The following is a 21,259-nucleotide window of genomic DNA, read 5'->3' as shown; positions in this document are numbered from 1 at the left end:
CTCTCTAATCTAAACAGGAGCGTTCACAGACTCATTGAAGATTAAGTCAAACAGATGCTCTGAAGACGTTGCCACCTTCTGGTCATTTACCTTCTCAGAAAAATAAAGATCTGAGTGAACATCTGGGAAACTGAGATCAGGGTGAAGCATGCACTAACGAGTGTTTTATACATTTTATTCTCCATTAGTGATGTAAACACAACTTAGCAGTGTAGATGATGTGTCAATATATGAATTAGATTTATAGTCTATGTTGATGTGAAAATTTTATGGTGCTCTCTTTCTCTTCTTTTTTCCATGCAGCATGTGTCTGCAGAGGTTTCTTGGAGGTTTAATCATTGGTATAGTTTAGATGAGAGCAGACCAGAGCCTGTTTTACATATGAGTATATGAGCCCTATATGAGCTTGTGAACGTGGAATGAGGAAAGGGGACATGTTTTCTTTCAGCAGAAGCAGGAAAACTAGATAAACAGGTTTTCAGTGTCACTGTTCGTTCAGAACCAGGCTGCACTTTTACCGTTTCTGAAAATGAGACTGAGCTGCGAATACTGTAAATCCAAGAGCCGTTTCCAGTCAGTCTTCATCTAGGTTCTAAGGATCGATTTAAATAAGGTACGAAACTAACGATTAAAGATAAAGGAGCTTAAATGATATGAAGTGATGACTGCTGTCTAATCATTCAGTATATTTACAAATGTTTCAACTAAAGTTTTCGCAAAAACATAAAACTGCTTTCCTTAAGAAGATAATTTGTTTACAGTTCATAGATTAAAAACGATTTTATTCATGTTTACTTTATTCATATTTTTATTCAAGTTTTCATTAAGTTTAAGTTATTGTAATTGTGTAACATAACCAAATAACTGTTGTGACAATCAGGGATGAATTAAGAAAGTTCGAAAGTGAATGATTATCAGAAGTCAGAGTGTTTGCTTGCTCCTTTACGCTTCAATAAATGTCACTTGACATGTCTTTCAGTGCTGAACATTGTGCAATTCATCTTACTGTACTGTACTGTTTGAATATGACTTTTTGCAGAATTAAACTTGTATCATTATTAAACTGTATCAGTTTAGCATATAGGGCCTGATTTACTAAACTCATAATGCAAATAAACACTCTTGAGCAATCCCATAAAAGCACCAATGGGAGAGTAAGGATTTGCAGGTGATTCTGCTGACAATGAGCAGATTAAAGCACACAGATGCAGCAGCTCATTTCCATAATGACCAACACAGCGCAAATTAGATCAGGTTAGTTTTGAGATTTATTATTCTTCAATTAATATGTGAATCCACTTTAAACTGTATCATATAAAAACGTATTATTAATTGTCATATTACAGTGCTGTCATATTTATTCAGACGGCACATTTTTGTAAATAAGAAAGTCTGACAATGTCACTGCTTAACGTTTCATCCATCGATTCTGCCATGTTTCTGATTGACACCCCTCAATTCGTTGCTTAAAGAAAACTTACCCACTGGTAATTACCACTTTATCTTGGTGTTCATGTTCATTCAGCTCGTAAATATGGTCTTTCTGACATGACTTGAACGCAGCTCTAGATCCCAAACAAGCAATAATAATGAGTCAATCATAGTCAGGTTTGTGTGATCTACTAACAGGCACAAAATGAGTTCAGACATGCTTTTACAACACGTTCTCACTCACAACTCGCCACATACTGGCACTTGGTCAGGGCCCCTTGGTGTCACTTTTTGACGCTCAAGGTACCCCTTTAGCATCCTTTTTTGACATGCATGGTCCTCCATTGTTTTCAGTTGTTTTCTTAATTTAATGGTTTACATGCATTTGTAAAAATTATAAATAATTGTATCTAAATGTTTACTTTCTTTGGAGCACCTAACCCCACCCCTACCCTAAACATACCCACTTCTGAACAATATAAAACATGCAACAGGCAAATATAAGTACAGTCACAGGTATTTATTGCTAAAACTGACCATAAAAAACATTATAAAAGCATTACAAACAAGTTGTGTTGCGCTGAAAGTCTTATGGATAGTAAAATATAAAATAGTAACAAATAAGGTTTTAATCGCTGAACATGATCCCACTCCATTAACACGCTCACATCTCATTCAAAAAGATACTCCCAAAGCATGGTGCAATCAGTCACGAGACACACAAGAGCCAACAGAATTTCACAACAAAGACTGGTGGCATTTATTTTTATTTGCGCACATACTGCAGCAAACAGTATGAGTTTTACAGCAGATGGAACTGGCGATCACTGCTATTCCTCTGACAGATCAACAGATTTGCTTGGAATATTAATATCTTATTATAAAATAAATTCTGACTGCACTGGCAGCCCTAAGTGGGCACCAGTCATCATTAACTTTCAAAGTTAAATTACAATACTCAAGAACACATGTACAGAGGACACATGAAAGTGCCCGGATGTGTTCTTGAAATCAAGGATGCAGTCTTGCATGCCCATAAGTCATTGCGTCATTCCCAGTTTGTTCTTTCAAGGTAGCCCGGCAAATCAGTTCTTTCCATTCTAGGAATTAAGAAATGGCTATAGTGTCTGTTTTAAACATATTTCTTCTTTTCTAGAACAGAAACACCAGTGATAGAAGATGCCATCTATTGAAGAGCTTCTTCTGAAGACTCTGGATGATCTGGACACAGAAAACAAATGGCACTTAAGAATCAATTATAGCTCCATTTCAGTAGCCGATCTGGGGAAAGCAAATGCCTTTAACACAGTGGACAAGATGGTGGCGTGGTTTACACCAGAAGGAGCCGTGAGGAACACACTGGACATCCTGAGAAAGATGAACGAGAACCAACTGGCTCAACAGTTAGAGAAGGAATATAAGGATGGTAATGAAGGAGAAGCATTACAAGTGCTAAGACACTGATATATGGTAGTCTCTGAATGCATCTCTCTGTCTCTGTTTCAGTGCTCAATGTTGCTCAAACGAGCAGAGACACTCACACTGTTGATCTAAATCTGCAATCAAGTGTAAGTGTAAATCCTCTTCAGTTAACTGGAAAAGTCTTAAGTCCAACAACCATCAACTGGAGTGATTACACCACTGTCAATGTGAAAACACTGTAAGCACAAGCACATATTTAGAAGTATTAACGTCTAATAGTCTCTGTTAAATTTCAAAAAGACCAAGAGCAAAATAATTGCAGTACTGAGAAGAAAATGGATTCAGTTGTGGTGTATCCCTCATCTGGACCGAGCCCAAGGTAGGAACATACACTGTTAGACCTTACCAGGCATTTTTACAGTAATATATTAGAATAACTGTTGCCAGCTAGTTACTGAAGGTCAAACATTTACACTAAAACCTTGCTTCGTAAACTAATGGTAAAATACTGGCAACACTATTACCAGGAATTAACTGTTAATTGTGTAGTTATTTACTGTAGTCTAGTTTACAGTATTGTACTGTAAAGATACCATGGAAACTTATATTTTTAATATGAACATATTAATTCTCAGAGGGTTAATAGTACTTTTTTCTCTGGCTGTTGTAACTGTGGGTTTGCAAAACACATTTATTACAACAAAAACAGAGTAATTAAGATGATCAGTCAATGCTAGTAATATATTGATGAGAAGGTGCTAATTTTTATAGAAAGTGGCAAGTTACTGTCAGAATTTGGCCAGTTTTCTACAGGAAAGGTTAGCACTTTTGTGCTTAGTATACTTAGGTTAGTGTTCTTTTATAATAACACATTAACATCATTTATTATTCTTTTTTTTTTTTTAAATAAAGAGCTGTATAGGTTAATATTATTTCATAGATCCAAGCTAACATAAACTAACATCTGTATTTTGGTAATTAATATTGAAAATTAATGAATACTCCAACCAGTGGCACCTTAGTAATAGGTTACCATGTTTTTGCTTTACACTGTTATCTGAAGTTCAAGAAGAAGTTATAAATGCATTTCTGTGCTTGTTCAACAGTAAATTTTGGGGGGATGTCGATACTACTACCATAAGACAACTGTGTAAGTCTAAATACACACACAAACACATTTTCAGTGTTTATCCAAAACCTTTTGTCTTATAAATGCTCTTTATGCGTCTGTTCAGATGCCTGTTATCTCACACTGGATCCAAACACAGCCCATCCGAACCTCTTTCTGTCTGATAGGAACCGCAAAGTGATGCATGTAGGACAGAAACAGCTTTATCTGGATCATCCGGAGAGATTTGACTTGCATCCGCAGGTTCTATGTCGAGAGAGACTAACCGGACGGTCTTACTGGGAGGTTGAATGGACTGGAAGGACGTCGGTAGATATAGTAGTGACATATAAAGGAAAGAGGTGTAAAGGAGATAATAATCGGATTATGTTTGGCCATAATACACAGTCTTGGAAACTGACGTGTTCTAGCTCTGGCTATTCCATATGTTACAATAGTGAAGTGACTAATATACCGGCTCCTTCATCTAATAGAGTAGGAGTGTATGTGGATGTGCCGTACGGTGTTGTGTCCTTCTACAGTGTCTCTGACACACACACATTCACACGCTTACGAACAATCATCACATTAAAATTCACTAAACCCCTCTATGCTGGATTCGGGGTTCGTCCTGATTCCACCGTGTCTCTGTGTGAGTTTTAAAAGGCTTTGGATGGGCTTGATACGATATGATGACAAAACAGGATTAATTGTTATACTTTTAACATTATTTGGTCATTTTTTAAAGGGATAGTCCACCCAAAAATGACCGCTCTGAACATTTACTCAACCTCATGTTGTTCCAGAGCTGCTTGTCTTTCTTTCTTCTATAGACCATTAACCTTTTTATTGGTGAGTTTAAAATATTCTAGCGGTCACCAATTTTATTTAATTTTTCTTTTTTATTTAAAATATTCAAGTACAAGAAATAAGTGGCCGGTGAACTGGGTGAAGAATAGACTGAACTTTATTGTTACTTACACTATGTGTATCTGATATGAATAAAACACATCTGCAAATAAAATTTTGATGGATTGTTATTGTTGCTTTCATAGACATATGTGTATTTTATAAACTCTAAATGTGTTGTTTTACTAGTACTTATGTGTATTTAAATATCTGAAAACCAAATATGCATGTTGTGTTTAAGAACACTGCATAGTTTGGCAGTTATGCAACATCACCAAATGTTTTAAGTCACATATGTGGAACTGTACTTCCAGTGGCATGGAAATACAGCTGATTTTTCTACAAAGAAGTTCTTAAGGAGTGTGGAATAGATATTAGTGAAGGGTCAGTGTTATTTGGGTTATGCACTCAGATCTTTTAGACAGCAAAAGCTATTTCAGCGAGAGAAGTAAACAGTTTTGTACATCTCAGTGTCCAAGAGTTCCTTGCTGCTCTCTATGTGTTTTTCAAACACAAATCATTTGGGGAAAAAAATGGTTGTATTCAGTCATGGATGGAAAAATTGACATGGAACCTCTCCAAAACATTATTTGACTTTCATAAAGCTGCAGTCAGCAAAGCTTTACAGAGCAAGAATGGACACCTGGATCTTTTGCTCCAGTTCCTGATGGGTCTCTCACTGGAGTCCAATCAGAGTGACCTGAAGGAACTGCTGCCAGAACTGGAACTAAAAACAGAGAACACCAAAGACACTGCTGATTATATATATATATATATATATATATATATATATATATATGAAAATAAAGAATTGAAAATCAGTAGAGAGTACCATCAACTTATTCCACTGTCTAAGTGAAATGAAAAATCCAGAAGTATCTGAGGTCAGGAAATCTTTCAGCACAAAATCTGTCCTCTGCTCAGTGGTCAGCTCTGGTGTACGTATGTGCTACTGATGTCAGAAGAGACTCAAGAGAAGTTTGAACTGCATAAATACTACAGATCTGATAAAGCACTGATGAGACTGATGCCAGTGATCAAAAACACCAGAAGAGCACTGTAAGTACATTTGTGTGTGTTTGTGTTTGTGGGTATATATATATATATATATATATATATATATATATATATATATATATATTAGGCAATTTTAAATGTGAATTTCTTATGATTGTAATGAAATTTAAATGTAACTACTTATGATTGTTTTCGTCTTTATGTTTGTGTGTTTTTAGTTTCTCTGACACATCTCTGCATGTTTGGATACAATGACAAATCCTGGAGTCTTTTCTGCAATAGTAATGGATTTACTGTCTGGCACAGTAATGTAAGCAGTAACATTACAAATAATGTACCAAATCAGGTATGTATCTGGACTGGCCAGCCAGCACTCTGTCCTTCTACAGCGTTTCTGACACACACACACACACACACTCACACACACTCACACTCACACACACTCACACACACTCGCGCACACACACCCACCCACACACCCACACACACACACACACACACTTAGACACATTCAACATCACATTCACTGAACCCCTTTATGCTGGATTTAAGGTGTTTGGTTCCTCACTCTCTCTGTTTTAGATGTAATAACAGACACATTTTTGACAACACTCTACCTCCATCACATTCTTGTTCATTATTAAAACCTGTTTATTCACATAAATGTCAGAAAGTTCAGGTTTTACTGTCTGGTCCATAAGCAGCTGTAAATCTAAACTGTAAATAATGAAGGTTCAGTCTAATTTCTGCTTTTACATTATTCACACAATGCAGATCATTGTGGTTAATCAGCACCTCCATACACCTTTTATTTATTATATAAGTTTTAGATGCGCAGATTGATTCCTTTCAATGTTGCGTTTCTTTAAAAAAAAAAAGAAAAGAAAAAGAAGGAGAAACATCGGGGAAGTCATGGCCTAATGGTTAGAGATTCAGGCTTTTAATCCAAAGGTTGCGAGTTTGAGTCTCAGGGATTGATGGTAAGGGGAGTGAATATACAGTGCTCTCTCCACCTTCAATACCATGACTGAGGTGCCCTTGGGCAAGGCACCGAACCCCAACTTCTCCCTTCTCTATCATTGCTGTGTGTGTGCACTTTGGATGGGTTAAATACAGAGCACTGAGTATGGGTCAACATGATTCAACAACTGAAGTCAGAGATGTTATGAACGCATAACAAGGGCGCTGGAACTATAGTGCCAAAAAAAGTGATTTATGGAATGCAAATAAATCAGTTGATTTCAGAACAAATGCATGCAGATGTATTTCATTGCTACTTATTGTAAATGTGCAGTCTATGTTTCTTCTAGTTTTCTATTGTCGGTAGTGTAGAGATGAAACAGTTCACAAAAATTCAAATCAAGTAGCTTATTCAATACGTGAATCAGTGTCTCAGTCTGCATTGTGGCTGCCCTCATGACATATTTAAATGTGCAGTCTACAAGCCAGTTTATACTGTCAGTTTGCTCATTCAACCACCAGGACAAGACCACAGGAAACAGATGATTCTTCTGCACAATCTGACTTTGCTGCAGTCTGGAATTGAACTACTGGTTTCGTCTGGTCAGAGGAGAACTGGCCCCCCAACTGAGCCTGGTTTCTCCCAAGGTTTTTTTCTCCATTCTGTCACCGATGGAGTTTCGGTTCCTTGCCGCTGTCGCCTGTGGCTTGCTTAGTTGGGGTTACTTCGGGATATCGTTGACTTGATTGTAAATAAATGCACAGACACTATTTAAACTGTACTGAGATGATGTCATCACTGAATTCAGTGATGAACTGCCTTTAACAGTCATTTTGCATCATTGACACACTGTTTTCCTAATTAACGTTGTTCTGTTGATTAGTTTAAAGCGCTATATAAATAAAGGTGACTTGACTTGATAACATGTTGTGAAGGCATAGTCAGGTAACCCATACTCCAAATTTGTAACTATACAGATTTCCTAATAAAAACTCTAACTGTTATCAGTATGCAATTTAATTAATTTGTAAATCATATGAATGAGGAACTTAAAACAACATGAATGTTAATGCTGGAGATAGAGGCCGCAACACTGTTTTGGCACACAAAAGCATTTGTATGAACTCTTTATCAAACTGGATCAGAAAAAAAGAAGAAGAAGAAAAAAGGGATCATATTATCTGTTGATCATTTAGCGCCCCCTTTTGGACAGACAAGCACATAGAGTTTAATAAGAGATTATACAAGAATTTATCTATTTATGAACAAAATGAACATTTGAAATTACACTTCACAATTGCTAGAACTTTTACATTGTTTTTTGTTTTTTTAAAATATGTATTTCTTTATAATATGTTTATTTATCTCAGGATAGCCACTCATGCACCGACAGAATCAGTGATGTCCATTACACCTGCAGCTGAAGTTGGAATTGGTCAACTCTATAGAAAAAAAAAAAACATTTTCACGATGAATTAAAAATTCTACCGAGGTTCTTAAGGAAACACTACAGCCTTATTTGTTTTACAGAAGTATGAACTCAGCAAAAATCCATGGGAGAAAATAGTGAGACAGACACTGTTGGACCACAGACCAAAAAGAGAGGAACAAAATCAGCACATGTTGAAGTTACAAGGCTAGAAAGAGGAAGACAAAAACTAGTGCACAATGATATTTATAGCTTTGTGCTTTTGCACATGCCATTTGTTCTTTTTAATGACACGCCTTATGTTTGATTTTTGATGAAGCAGGAAGAGCAGAACATTAGCCTGGAACTGACAGTAAAACACAGAAGTATCTTACACACAATTACAGATGAGGACCATCTTATGATCAAAACATTTCAAGGTAGGTTTCAAGGTTTTATTTATTTATTTATTTATTAGTGTATAGATATATGGTTATACTTTAGATAGAGTTTCATCATATGTCTGAAATTAATATCTCAATTAAATATCCCAATAACCTGTATTTTCACATTAAGGTAATACGAAGATGATGACTATGTTTAGATGATCACATCATGTTTTAAATGGAATTTAATAAATGACATACAATATTTAAGCTGCAGTCTATAACCTTGTTTTTGGTTAAAAATGATCTGAAATCAACATTTGAACAAGTGCATAACCAGCCAGTGTCCAAAACTATCGCCTTACTTTAGCCTGTTTCACAACAGTTATCTTATAATAATAATTTGAGTGGTACAGCTAGTACATCATAACGTCACGTCTTTAAACAAAAAAAAAGAAGTTGTCCTGGCTACTACAGTGTCACATGTCAGGTTCCTTCAGGTTGAAGATCGCTAATAGCCTTTTCTCACAGAAGCTGGCATAATCAAATATTTAATTTTTATGGTGGATTGTAATCCAAAAAGAATTATGTGTTTATGAAACACATGTGAATAATTATTTTATAGTGATTTTTTATTTTTATTTAGGTTATATATATGTAGCTTTTTTTCTGACCTGTCAGGTCTGAGAGAAGTGTTGTATTTTTCACACTTGAGTTAATCATATTTGCGTGTTAGTTTGACCTGAGTGTGCACTTTTTAGTAGAGGTACTAGACATGCTTGCCAGAGGTGTCAAGTAACGAAGTACAAATACTTCGTTACTGTACTTAAGTAGAAATTTGGGGTATCTATACTTCACTTGAGTAATTATTTTTCAGCCGACTTTTTACTTCTACTCCTTACATTTTCAGGCAAGTATCTGTACTTTCTACTCCTTACATTTTAAAAATAGCTTCGTTACTGTTATTTCATTTCGGCTTGTTTTCATTCTGGCTTGTCATCATTAAAAAAAAACCTATCCAGATAAATCGCGCCATCCGGATGGAGTGAATTTGATTGTGGTTGGATGAGAAGTATAAACAAATACCATTCCGACACCCTATTGGTCTGTACGCGATCCATCGCACCTGCACGTGACACAAATCACATCATAGTCCAGCCAGGACATAGACAGTTTTGGGTTCGTTTATCAAAAAATATATTTCTTAAAAGTAGGGTTGGGCATGGAACTGGTATCCGATCGCCTCAGAGTCAGTCCGCTTAAATTTCACATGAAAGCAGCGTCAGACCGGTCTCCTACCGTCTTTCAGCGCGCTCTTCAATCCGCAGAGGCGCAGACCGCGAACTGAACAGCGCATGCGCACTTAAACAAACAGAGGACACAAGGTATGTGTTTATCGATAGAGTTTTAGAATATCCATATCTGTGCAGTTCTTTGTCATACATACAGTTTACAAAAGGTCACGAGGTAGCAGTCGGTTTCTCATCTGTAAAGTTTTCGCTCATCACACCACAGCCGTTTCCTCCAGCGAAAATCTAGCCCTTAACACATATGAACGAACACATACTTTAATTACACTTATTTAAATATACTTAATTTAATCATATGTACTTTATACATTCACTACTGTGCAAAAGTCTTAGACACGTTAGTATTTTCACTTAAAATAATGGTGTTCGGCCAGTTATTTATATATTTTGCTGTATGTCAGTATAAAATATCAGTTTACATTTCCAAACATTCATTTTGTCATTGTCAGCCTGCTTGTGCATTCAAAATCACACTAGATTATTATTAAAATTAATGGCAAACTGATATTTCCTACTGACAAACTACAGCAAAAGATATAAATAACTGGGTTAAAACCCTTTTTGGGGTGAAAATACTAATTTTTCCATAAGACTTTTGCACAGTACTGTATTTTAAAAATGACCTTGTTGCTACTTTATAAAGAATGACCATAGAGTAATTCACAGAACTGATTAAAGACAGTGACAGACAGCACTCATCTTAGCTAAATATCAGAGTGATTGACAGAGATACAGTAGAAATATTATGTGTGGTTTTGTATTAAATAATGACCCAGATTGTGAAATACATTTATTAGCTTTAGATTAAGGGAAACACAACTTGGGAAATGAGAGCATCCAAGGTGAAAAGCTATGGATTTATTTTAAATATTTGTAATGTTCTTTAAAGTTATCCATAGATTTTTTTTTTTTTATTTTTTTTAAAGTATCGGTTCAGGCACCGTTTAGGAGCCGGTACCGTTTTAAAAGTATCGAAAAGGCACTGGACCCTACTTAAAAGTTATTATTTCTCACTGGCTCGTTTACCAAATGAGTGCTTTATCTTCGTCCTCCACAAATTAAGCTACTGTAGGTAGTTTGGTAGCGAGACGTTTGAATAAATTAGCGTTTTCGATTGACGATGCGATTGACAATGTTGTGAAAAGTAGGCTATACCAACTTTGTAACTCGTTACCCCCCGAACACTGGACATAGCAGACGTATGCACCAAATACAAGAAGCTATCAATCAAGAAAGTATCAGGATTATGATTTCTTTTTCAGTTTTAGTTTTTGATTAATCACTTGGATTAATCATTCATTTTGACAGCACTATAATGTTTACTGTAAATAGACAACCATACAAGTGTAATTGTCACTAAGCCTGCACCAATGTTCTTGTCCATTGCCCTCGCAGATTCCTGCAGCTAAGCTTGGATGTACATTTACATTCCATTAAAGGTTATTGATGACAAGCCTCTGAAGTTTGACTTTTTGCACCATAACAATACTTATTGGCAACTAGTCATCATATCTCTAGTCCTTTAATGTATTTGCATTGTACTAAAGTGTGTTCATTTTAAATGGGCATATATGCGGCTGATGAAGACCTGATGGTCGAAACGTTGCTTGATTAAATTCCTCTGGAGAAGTAGTTTTCAGTGTTAAGACTTCATTTCTTTATTTGTCTATATCATTCAGTTGTCTTGCACCTGCGTCCTAATTGGATGTTTGGGATGTGCACACCATTTTTGTATTTTCATAAATGCGGCTGAAACAGGAAGCCTAGTGCATCCCAAATTTTTCAACATGAACATTTTAATACAACATTATAGTCATTATGGCCTAGGGCCTTTAGAAAAAATGTTTTTTTGAGGAGGTGGGGTAGTACACAATAGGCCCCTGTGGTGCGGCCTAAGCTTTTGTTCTTAATGGCATTTTTTCCCCTTACATTACTTTTACTTTTATACTTTAAGTAGTTTTTTAAACCAGTACTTTTGCACTTTTACTTGAGTAAAAAGCTTGAGTTGATACTTCAACTTCTACAAAAGTCTTTTTAAACCCTAGTATCTATACTTCTACTTGAGTAATGAATGCCAGTACTTTTGACACCACTGATGCTTGCTTAATAACCATGACTGAACTGGACAATGAGTGAGAGACCAGACATTTCAGTATACTTACACATTATACTTGCATATTACACATACTCCTCAAAACATTAGATTCATCCATGCTGGAGCCGAGCCACCACAGAACCAACACAAGGAAGATAATTCTGCACACAGCTGCAATTGCAGGTTTTCAAAGAGAGATAGCAACAAAGAGGCAAAATTTACAGATTGCAGCTTTAAATAAAGAGCTATTTAAAAGGCTATTTATGTATTGTATTGTATTTCTAAGGCCTGAATTCTAAGGATACTATTATAAATTATATTATAATCATTGCAGTTGTTTATTAATGAACAAGATATTTTCATGTTTAAAATGTTCAATTTTTAAACCTCATCCAGGTTCAGTCCAGATTTTGAGTTATGAAAAGAGATCTGTACTGTAGCACCTGACACAGTTTCTACAGGAACCAATCCAGACCATCAGAATATGTTCAGTACAGAAAGAGATCCAGAACAAGTCATGAGAGGATCCAGTTCTGCTCACTTTCAGGAGGAGACTGGAGATCTGCAGAATCCAGTAGATGATGAACTACAGAGAGTCAAAGACCAGCACAAAACCAGCATGAAGAACAAGTATGAGAGATTATGTGAGGGACTGAAACTCCAGGAGAATGAAAGCCTCCTGAACAGCATCTACACACAGCTCTACATCATAGAGGGAGAGAGAGAAGGAGTGAATGAAGAACATGAGGTTTTACAGATGGAGAAAACAGCCAGAACACAACCCTCACAAGACACTCCAATCTACTGCAATGACATATTTAAAGCCTCCGCTGAAGCAGGATCTGAGGAGAAAGAGCAGATCAAGACTGTTCTTACTAAAGGCATCGCTGGAATCGGAAAAACCGTCTCTGTGCAGAAGTTCATTCTGGACTGGGCCGAGGGAAAAGCCAATCAGGATGTAGATTTCATGTTTGTGCTTCCATTTCGAGAGCTGAACTTGATCCGAGATCATCAGTACAGTCTTCACAGACTTCTGCTGGACTTTCATCCTGAACTTCAAGATCTGGACTCACAGATTTATGAGGAGTGTAAAGTTATGTTCATCTTTGATGGTCTGGATGAAAGCAGAATCACACTGATGTTTTCAGACGCTCAGAAAGCTTGTGACATGACTGAGACTTTATCAGTGGGTGGGTTGATGTCAAAGCTCATGAAAGGAGAGCTGCTTCCCTCTGCTCTTATCTGGATCACCTCCAGACCAGCAGCAGCCAATCAGATCCCCTCCAAATACATCCACCGTCTGACAGAAATTCAGGGATTCACTGAGCCTCAGAAGGAGGAATATTTCAGGAAGAGAATCAGTGATGAGCATCAAGCCAGCAGAATCATCTCACACATCAGAAGAGCAAGAAGCCTCCACATCATGTGCCACATCCCCGTCTTCTGCTGGATATCATCCACTGTGCTTCAGAAGCTCCTGGAAGAAGATCTGAATGCAGAAATCCCTCAAACTCTGACTGAAATGTACATCCACTTCCTGCTGATTCAGATCAACATGAGGAACCAGAAGTATGAAGAGAGAGATCCAGAGAAACTCCTGCAGTCCAATAGAGAAGTGATTGTGAAACTTTCTGAAGTGGCTTTCAAACAGCTGATGAAGGGCAATGTGATGTTCTATGAGGAGGACCTGATTGAGAGCGGTGTAGATGTCACTGACGCTTCAGTGTATTCTGGGATTTGCACTGAGATCTTTAAGGAGGAACCTGTGATTCATCAGAGGAAAGTCTACAGCTTCATTCATCTGAGCGTTCAGGAGTTTCTTGCTGCTTTCCATGTGTTTTACTACCACATAAGCATCAATACAGAAGCATGTTTAGATTCTCTGCATAATCTGCAAAAAAGAGGGGTAGAAAAAGCTCTTGACAGTGAGAATGGATGTCTGGATCTGTTCCTGCGGTTCCTTCTGGGCATCTCACTGGAGTCCAATCAGAGACTCTTACAGGATCTACTGACACACACAGAGAACAGCTCAGAGAGCATCAGGAGAACCACACAGTACATTAAAGAGAAGATCAAAGATGGATATGGACTCTCCACTGAAAGATCCATCAATCTGTTCCTCTGTCTGCTGGAAGTGAAAGATCAGACTCTGTCCAGAGAGATTCAGGAATTTGTGAAATCAGACAAACACTCAGAGAAGAAACTCTCTCCTGCTCACTGCTCAACAATCTCCTACATGCTTCAGATGTCAGAGGAGCTGGTGGATGAGCTGGACCTCAAGAAATACAACACATCAGATGAGGGGAGAAGAAGACTGATACCAGCTGTACTCAACTGCAGAAAAGCCCTGTGAGTGTTACAATGAAAAATAAATATTTTTATGCAAAGTAACAATCCTCTCTGAAATCTATGTCTACATTATCATGTATATTTGCACTATGTCTGTACCTTCTGCACTGGAAGATCCTTTGACCAAGACCGAATCCTTGCATGTGTAAACACACTTGCCAATAAATTTCTTTCTGAATTATAATTTATAAGGTTCATAGTAATTTAACTTATATAAATTTAGAAATTTGAATATAAAAAAGTCAGATAAGAGTAGAGTCCGTTTTCTTTTCACTGAAAATTGTGTTTATCTCATTTTCAGTCTTGCTGGCTTTAATATCATTGCCCAGGACTGTGATGTTGTTTCGTCAGCGCTACAATCCTCAAACTGTGTCCTGAGAGAGCTGGATCTGAGTAACAATGATCTGCGGGATTCAGGAGTGAAGCTGCTCTCCGATGGACTGAAGAGTCCAAACTGTCAGCTAGAGATACTGAGGTTTGTGAACACAGTTCAAGCACCCAAATGTGGGAATCTATTTTACTGGGGCAAATAATTTTCTATTTTAGCTATTTCTCATGTGATTCATGTTCAAACATATTGTTTTTCAACATGTGATGCAGGCTTTTTAATACATAGTGATGAAAAATGGCCTTTACTCACCAAATAAGTAAAAATTAATTTCTTTAATAAAAGTGTCTCGTTAAGAGTATAACCTGGGTTCTTTGAGAAGGGGCATTCTTTGGTTTAGGAAATGCCCTAAGTATGACCAGTGTTTGAAAGGTGTCAAAACACTACAATTACACTACGTGGCCTAGTGGTTAGAGAGTATGACTCCTAAACCTAAGGTTGTGGGTTCAAGTCTCGGGCCGGCAATAACCTGACTTAGGTGCCCTTGAGCAAGGCACTGAACCCCAAACTGCTCCCTGGGCACCGCAGAATAATGGCTGCCCACTGCTCCGGGTGTGTGTTTACTGCTGTGTGTGCACTTTGGATGGATTAAATGTAGAGCACGAATTCTGAGTATGGGTCACCATACTAGGCTGTATGTCACGTCACTTAAATTGATAGTATAATCGGGCACCTGAGGTTTAGTTTAGTCAGAGGTTATGACTTAACTATATAATAGGTCGACCATGCTTACCATTATTTAAATAGTGGTTCTGTTTAGTCCCCTACAGTCAACCATGTAACAACTTAGTTAAAGGGGTCATATGATGCAATTAAAATTGCATAAATTTAAACTAAAATTTTTCCTTTCTCTTTAAAATGTTACAAGCTTTAGGTGCATAAAAGAAGATATGTAAAGTTGCAAATACTAAAGTCTCAAATCCAAACGATTTTCAAAGGTGAATCTAAGAGTAAGATGGATACCTGGCTTTTAGAAAAATGCATAGTATGAAGTGTTGGGACAATTACTCTGGTTACAGAAGGCAAAGCACACTTCATTTACAGCGATATCGTTGAGTGGTTTGCAAATGATTGCACAGATCTTATTAAAACTGAACTGAGATCAATGACATCAATGAATTCAATTATGAACCATAAATTTAACTGTCATTTTACATTATTTACTCACTGATTAATTTCCTAATTAATGCTGTTCAGATGCTTTGACAAAATCTTTTTGTTTAAAGTGCATTATGAATAAAGGTGACTAGACTAAACTTGACAGAAGACCCTGACCCCTTTGCTGCAACACTTTAAATACAAAACCAAGATAAAACATCCCCAAAATGGCATGTGCAAACAATTGGAATTTGCATTTACCCATGTTCCAGACACCTCAATGGGAACAAGAGGTAATTTAAATGGAAGACCCTGGGAAAGGGCATTACCATTACAGTAAGCAAATATTTCTTAACTCTTAGGATTTGTGTTATATGTTAGTCTACTTTTGTAAGATTGAGACCATTGTACCGGTTGCACTGAGACATTTCGAATGATACCAGATATGACTGTTAGTTCACTTGTGTTGGCATTTTCATGTAATAATTTTGAGCAGATTTAAAGTGAAACAAATGGACAGAAGGGAAGGAAGTCTCCTGCACCTCCATTTTGAGAGGTGTTTCGAAGATGACCATGTGTATTTGTATTGTCTGTTTCTAAGGTGATCAAAGTATGTGAGATTCTTTCATCCTAACAGATACTCCACCCCAAAATGAAAATTTTGTCATTAATCACTTACCCCTGTGCTGTTCCAAACCCGTAAAAGCTTTGTTCATCTTTGGAACACAATTTAAGATACTTTGGATGAAAACAGGGAGGCTTGTGACTGTCCCATGGACTGCCAAGTAAATTACACTATCAAGGTTCAGAAAAGTATGAAAAGCATTGTCAGAACAGTCCATCTGCCATCAGTGGTTCAACCATAATGTAATGAAGTGACGCCAATATATTTTGAATGCAAATAAAACAAAAATAATAACTTTATTCAATAATTGATCTTCTCTGTGTCACTCCACTTCAGCATAGTGCCATTTTGACGAATCTTAGTTTTACCAAGGCAATGTACACTCTTCTGTGTCTGCAGCGCCAAAGGATGCACTGTTTTCTTTCAAATCAAAGTGTAAATAGATATAGAATACATATCCTAGTGGTGCGGCTGTCAGAAGAGGGAGAGGCGGAGAGGGCAGTGAACCTGGCCTGATCTGTTGCCCTGTTGTTCAAACATGAAGTGTTTTGAAACAGTTTAGATGGCAGGGTCAGAACCTTTAAAGAATCACCCAGAGAGAATATCTCATCAACAGGAGGCATCCTTACCTATCCTCACACATGCAAACCCTCTACATACCAAGGGGTTCACACAAAACAAGGGGGGTCCGCCTTTGTTACTATGCCGCCCGCAGCTGGAATCAGTTTCCAGAAGAGATCAGCTAAAATACTGATGTGCTAAAATACGGATGTGCTAAAATACTAGTCACATTTAAATCTAGACTCAAAACCCATCTGTTTAGCTGTGCATTTATTGAATGAGCACTGTGCAATGTCCGAACTGATTGCACTGTATTTTACGTACCGTATTCACTGTATTTTATGAAAAATCATTTTCTTTTTTTAACTGTTTTAAACTAATTTTAAATAAGTCAATTTTTAAATAATTTCCAAATTTTAGAAATTGCTTTTTTTTATTTCTTCATGAATATTTTGCTTTCTTTTATGTTAAGCACTTTGAATTACCATTGTGTACAAAGTGTGCTATATAAATAAACTTGCCTAGCCTTACATTTACATAATTAGAAGAGATGAATGCAGGTTGAAGGTCTCCTCCATGATCTCTGTACCTCAGTGTGGAGATCTGTAAGAAATGTAAGACTCACAGTAGCCAGATTACTATGGCTTGACTGAAAACACTTGTCAATTCTGCCACAAGAGACTTCTTGTTTCTCACGCCTCCAAGCTAGATCTAATCTTATTTATTCTTATTTTGCATGTCACTTCAACATTCTATGGAAAGACAGATATAAAAGCTTCCTAAATGTTAATGTGTAATTCTAATGCAACATAATATTTATATCTCTGTAGGTTGTCGGGCTGTATGGTGACAGAGGAAGGCTGTGGTTATTTGTCTTCAGCTCTGAGTTCAAACCCCTCACACCTGAGAGAGCTGGATCTGAGCTACAATCACCCAGGACAATCAGGAGTCCAGCTGCTCAAACACAAACTGGACGATACAAACTATCAGCTGCAGATACTCAAGTATGTTTATGATACATGTGTGTGCATGCGTATATATATATATATTTTTTTTTCAATACTTACTTCCTAACATGAAAAATGCAATGTACTTTTGTAAAGCATAGAAGCATTTTCAATCATTTTTGACCCACAGAGTTTACAGGTTAAGATTATGGCTAATCTTCAGGACCAAAATCTTATAAAGTGTTTATCAGTCAAATTTTTTTGAACAGTAAGATTTTTCATGTTTTTTTTTTTAAGTAAGCCTCTTCTGCTCACCAAGCCTGCCTTTATTTGATCCAAAATACAGCAAAAGTAGCAGCAAACTGATTTCTGTGATCAAAGTTGAATTATTTTTTTGCTAAATAAATTATAGACATTTCTACTTTTATTTTGCAAGGATGATTTAAATTGATCAAAAGTGATGATACAGACATTTATAATGTTAAAAATATTTTTATTTCAGATAACTATTCTTCATAACTTTCTATTCATCAAATAATCCTGACAAAAATATATACATAACATAATTAACATAATTATAATAATAATAAATGTTTTTGAGCATTAAATCAGCATATTAGAATGATTTCTGAAGACTCATGTAACACTGAAGATTGGAGTAATGATGCTGAAAATTTGGGTTTGAAATAAAATAAATTACATTTTAAAATATATTCAAATAGAAATCAGACATTTTAAATAGTAAAAATATTTCAAAATTTTACTGTTTTTGCTATACATAGGATCAAATAAATGCAGGCTTGGTGTACGTTGTACAAAATAATATTAATAAAAAATCTTTTATAGCTACAGTATTAAGAGGTTAGATGTTTTAGATATTGATAAATAAATCATTAAATCAATTTGAAATGTGATTGACAGTAATGTTAGTGAGGTTCTGTTTCTCTGACAATTTTTAAATGTCTGGTGTGTGTATATTTTTGTCCAGTTTGAATCATGGAGAACATTTCAGGGTCAGACCAGGACTGCGGAAATGTAGGTCTTCACACAACACTCATATGTATAAGAAACCGCTTAAATACTCTCCATGATACAGTTCTCATCTGTTCTCTTGTGTTCAGATGCCTGTGATCTCACACTGGATTCAAACACAGCAAATACTAAACTCATCCTGTCTGAAAACAATAGGAAGGCGACGCTTGTGGAAGATCATCAGCTGTATCCTGATCATCCAGAGAGATTTGAGCACTACGAGCAGGTTCTGTGTGGAGAGAGTCTGACTGGACGCTGTTACTGGGAGGCTGAATGGAGCGGCTGGGTTGACATAGCAGTAACGTATAAAGGAATCAGCAGGAAAGGAAGAAGTGATGACTGTGATTATGGACTCAATGATAAGTCCTGGAGTTTGAGCTGCATTAAGGGCAGATACACTGTCTGGTATGATAAAATCAGCATTGATATTCCTGTACCTTTACCACAATCTAACAGAGTTGGTGTCTATCTGGACGTGTCGGCCGGCATTCTGTCCTTCTACAGCGTCTCTGACACCCACACACTCACACACTTACACACATTCAACACCACATTCACTGAACCCCTCTATGCTGGGATTGGGGTTTTTTATAATAACTGCTCAGTATGTCTGTGCCAGATTTAGCAATCTACAGGAAAGAACAACAAATATATTTACCACACACCAAATTATATATTAGAGTCTCTGTCTCATCTTACCTTAAAGTTTCAAGTTTTACACAAACACATCAATGACATAAATAAATGTTTTTACTGAACCAATAAAGGAGCAATACGTTATTTCATTTGTGTTCAGAAGCTTGAGGCAGTGTTCAGTTTCTTATTTGAATCAATTTAATTACTTTTATAGACTTCTTGAATATATATATATATACATTTTTTTTTTTCAGACTGGTTCTTATAAAAGAACCTGGAGATTTGATTTGGTCCTCACCCTGTATATAGCGAGACCCATTAAATAATTGGACCCATTAGATAACTACAAAACATGAATTAATAATAGTTATTATATTATTGCACTATTTCTAAGTTATATAACATCGCAACAGACATTTATCACAGAGTTTAGGGCTTTCAGAAATGACAGAAAATAACATTAAAATATAGCTGCAAGCAGCGATGGCGGGCTCAAGCCACCAATGCCATAACCCCCCCGTGGCATCAGGTAAACTGTGCCCAGCGGGCACATGCATTCACAATATCCCTCTGGCAGTGAGGTTTTAAAGGATACGGCAGTTAAAGGGTTAATCCGAATCATCTAGACTTTAAAATCACATTCACAGAACAATATATATATATATATATATATATATATATGTATATGTATATGTATATGTAAATATATGTATATATATATATATATATATATATATATATATATATATATATATATACATATATATATATATATATATATATATAACTTTAGTAACACTGTACAATAAGATTTTATTTATAAACATTATGTTAACATGAACAATATTTATATAGCATTCATTCATGTCAGTTAATATTCCAAACTTAAACATGAAAACATTGTTTTATTGTGATTTTTTTCCAAGTACATTTTACCAATTCCAAACCATATCAATCTTAATAACTACCATTATTTTTTATTTAATCATTTATGAGTGCTATACAATAGTCCAGGAAAGCTGGAAGAGAAAAACTCCTTGGGCCCTATCTTGCACCCAGCGCAATTGACTTTGTACACCGACGCATGTGTCATTCCTATTTTGCACCTGCGCAAAGCGCGCTTTTCCCTCCACAGAAGAACGTCGCTAAACTAGTGAATGAACTTGCGCTCCCTGGGCGGTTCAGCGCAAAAAAGGAGGCTTGTTCCGGCGCAAACAATCCCTGGTGCTATTTTGCTGTTCCATTTAAACAATTGCGCCACTGACCAGAAAAAACCTAGTCTAAAGTCAAACGCGTTGTTCATTATGCTGTTTTAAGGGCGCATGCTTGACCATAATGTATAGCGTGCACAACGCGCATACACTTTGCTCATGTAATCTACACAGATGCAACAGTTATTTTTGCAAATCATAAATTGTTACACTAAAAAAATATTAACACATGAGATGACGGAAATCATGACGCTATTTTGGGTGGGTTTCTCCCATCCTCATACAACACAACTTCTCTGTCTTTCACTGCTCTTACAAGAACATCAGTCTCCTCGGCTGTGAACCGCTCCTGGCGTGCGCCTGGT

The 21,259-nt window shown here is 36.5% G+C and overlaps 1 protein-coding gene and 1 pseudogene across 1 annotated transcript in view; both read left to right on the top strand.

Moving 5' to 3' along the window:
- Positions 1-21,259, top strand: part of LOC127949414 (NLR family CARD domain-containing protein 3-like) — a 52,207-nt gene that overhangs the window by 10,953 nt on the left and 19,995 nt on the right. The window lies entirely within an intron of this gene.
- Positions 8,566-19,827, top strand: LOC127949415 (NACHT, LRR and PYD domains-containing protein 3-like; annotated as a pseudogene).

This window comes from Carassius gibelio, chromosome B1 (assembly GCF_023724105.1).
Source record: "Carassius gibelio isolate Cgi1373 ecotype wild population from Czech Republic chromosome B1, carGib1.2-hapl.c, whole genome shotgun sequence".
NCBI lineage: Eukaryota > Metazoa > Chordata > Actinopteri > Cypriniformes > Cyprinidae > Carassius > Carassius gibelio.
Note: the sequence above shows the minus strand (reverse complement) of the source record. Positions and strands in the feature narration are given on the sequence as shown.